The sequence below is a fragment of the Capra hircus genome, chromosome 29 (assembly GCF_001704415.2).
Source record: "Capra hircus breed San Clemente chromosome 29, ASM170441v1, whole genome shotgun sequence".
NCBI classification, from domain to species: Eukaryota; Metazoa; Chordata; class Mammalia; order Artiodactyla; family Bovidae; genus Capra; species Capra hircus.
This window is the reverse complement of record NC_030836.1, coordinates 27358653-27361834: the sequence shown is the minus strand read 5'-3', so window position 1 is coordinate 27361834 and position 3182 is coordinate 27358653. Positions and strand designations below refer to the sequence as shown.

Genomic DNA, 3182 nt, shown 5'->3' with positions numbered 1-3182 from the left:
TTGATAAAACAGAATACCAAAAAATAGGTATACATGAGAGGATGTTATACATCCATTGCACTGTGTCAGGCTGCTGAGTCTGAAACACGTATCCTTGATATTGTGACAAAGAAAGGGGCGTAGGGAAAATTTTGTCTTATTGCCACTGGATTTACTGAGCAACGTTGGCAGTAGGTCTCTGTGTCAATTAAGCAGAAAGCGATTTGGCAACAATTTATGATCTGGATGAGCAATCATCCTGGTTTTTCTAGGTCTGAGTGACCTCCCCAGGTGGGGCTTCCAGTGTGAAACATGGTGAAGTGCCAGGAAACCTGGTGAGCTGGTCACTCTGTTTCCTTATTTGTTCTGAAGAAGTTGCCTATAAACGTGGGGAGACTAGGGCAGATGATAAATGGTGGGGATCTGAGGAACTGATTTTAGGAGGCATTTGAAATTGGAAGAGCACAATTCAGGCAGGTGTGATTGACTGTTCAAAGGAGGTGCCAGGTTAAAACAAAGGGGACATTTGAGAGACAAGAGAGTGGGCTCCAAAGTCACTGAGACGTGGGCTTGATTCCCAGTGTCTTTGTTGACCAGATGTGTGACCTTCAGCAAGTTACTAAACTACGTTTCCATAGTGAAATGGGGAAAACAGTAGTACCTAACTGTTGTGAGGTGTAACTGAAATAATGCATATAAAGTGTTAGAAGAGTTTCAGGGCTCAGGTAAAGGTTGAAAAAGATGTTAGTGGCTGACATCATTATTATTGTTACTCAGTTACATGAAGGGATCAAGTAGGAGTCCTTATATAGAGATTAGAGAGGAGTGGAGGAGAGAAGAGGAAGATGTTTAGATGAGGAAGGTTCTGGACATCACTTGCCAGAGACTTTCATTCCACCTGTCTCTGCCTTGTGTACCCCCAAGTGCAAAAAGTAGATTCTAAACTAAGTAATATTTTCTACATAGAAATTAATAAAAAGGTGAATTTCAAACTCACTGTTCAAAGTTTAATGTTTTATTGAGGTGTAATTGATATACAATATTATACTAGTTTTAGATATAGAACACACTTATTCAATATTATTTATAGTATACTCCATTTACAATTAGAAAACTGTAGCTTCACTCACAGTAAAAGAAGTGACTCATTGGAAAAGACTCTGATGCTGGGAAAGATTGAAGACAGGAGGTGAAGGGGGTGACAGAGGATAAGATAGTTGGATATAATCATAGACACGATGGACATGAGTTTGAGCAAGCTCCACGAGTTGGTGATGGACAGGGAAGTCTGGCAGGCTGCAGTCCCTGGGGTCACAAAGACTTAGACACAATTGAATGACTGAACTGAACTTACAGTTAAGGAGACATAAGAGATGTGTGTTTGATCTCTGCATCAGAAGGATCATCTACGTGAGGAAATGGCAACCCACTCTGATATTCTTGCCTGGCAAACCCCATGGAGAGAGGAACCTGGAGGGCTACAGTCCATATGGTTACAAGGAGTTGGTCATGACTGAAGCGACTTAGCATGCAGAGTTATTAAGAAATAATGGCTATGTTTCCCTGTGTTGTACATTATATCCTTGTTGCCTATTCATTTTATATAGAGTAGTCTGTGTCTCTCAATCCCCTACTCTTACCTTGCCCATCCCTGCTTTCCTCTACTCAATGGTAAACACTATTTTTTCTATGTGTGAGTCTGTGAATGTTTAAAACTTTGTTAAAATCCAATCAACATAGTGGGATTTATTAAGGGAATCAGGATATAGAATATGCTTTCCAAATGAGGGAAAAGATGAAGAAATCAGAGGAGAGGGTGGATGGGAAGGAAGAGGGAAGGAGGCAGGTGCAGTCTCCCAGCCATCCAGAGAAGGGACTGCTTCCCATCACGGGTGTGCAAGCATTCTTAGGGCTTCCCTCTGGGATTCATAACAACTTTTAAAACTAAGAAAGAGTAATAACATTTGCCTTAAAACACTTTCCTCTCAGGGTTTTCTGCATGGCAGCCTTTACGTCCTTATTTCTCAAGCTGTAGATCAGAGGGTTCAGCATGGGGATCACTGCAGTGTAGAACACGGAGGCCACATTCTCCTGGGCCAGGGAACTGGCTGTGGAGGGTTTCAAGTATATGAAGGCGGTCGTTCCATAGAACATCCCCATGGCTGCAAAGTGGGAGCTGCAGGTGCTGAAAGCTTTGGACCTTCCCTCTGTGGTTCTGATGCGGAAGATACTGGACAGGATGAAGGCATAGGAAACAAGGATTGTTAAACTGGTGACTATGATGTCAAATCCAGCCAAAGAGAATACTATCATGTCAATATGATAGGTGCTAAAGCAGGAGAGCTTCATAAGGGCGAGTATGTCACAGTAATAATGACTGATGAGTGTCTCACAATAGGACAGTTTCAACAAGGTGATAGTCTCTATGGTTGAGCCAATGAGTGACATGACATAGACCCCAGCCAATAGCAGGAAGCAGGCTCGCTGAGACATGATGATGTTTTAAAACAGAGGTCTGCAGATGGCAACATAGCGGTCATAGGCCATCACTGTCAGTGTGTAACTCTCAGTAACGACAAATAGAAGGAAGAAGTAGAGCTGTGACATGCACCCTGCATAGGAGATGGTGTTCTTCTCTGACACAAAGTTCACCAGCATCTTAGGGGTAGTGACAGAGGAGTAGCAGAGATCCACAAAGGACAGGTTGCTGAGGAAATAGTACATGGGGGTGTGAAGCTGAGCATTCAGACAAATCAGTGTTATCATGCCCAGGTTCCCTACCATAGTGACTGAGTAGATCCCAAGGAAGAGGAAGAAGAGGGGGAACTGGAGCTCTGGTCGATTTGTTAAACCTCCAAGAATGAACTCTGTCACTGTAGAGTGATTTTCTGCAGCCATTCTCCTTGGGGGACCTGTGTGATGTGAGAGAAGAATTGCATGAATGGCTGCTTCTTGCACTGCTTGGTGAAGCTAGTTTTGAGAATCTGGGCCAGCTGAGCGATCCTGATGTCTTTCCTGAAGAATATTCCCTCATCCTGATGTTTGTTTTGGGAGGAAGACAAGACCCTGAGTATTTCAAAGATGAGCCAAAAAGGGGGCGAGATCTGGAGCTGCTGCCACTTTCATGGTCTGAAGTAGCCTAAGTGGGTCTTAAAGCGCAGTTCCTGGACCAGCATCATTGGCATTACATGAAGACATTAGAG

At 43.3% G+C, this 3182-nt stretch overlaps 1 pseudogene; it reads right to left on the bottom strand.

Moving 5' to 3' along the window:
* Positions 1924-2877, bottom strand: LOC102181191 (annotated as a pseudogene).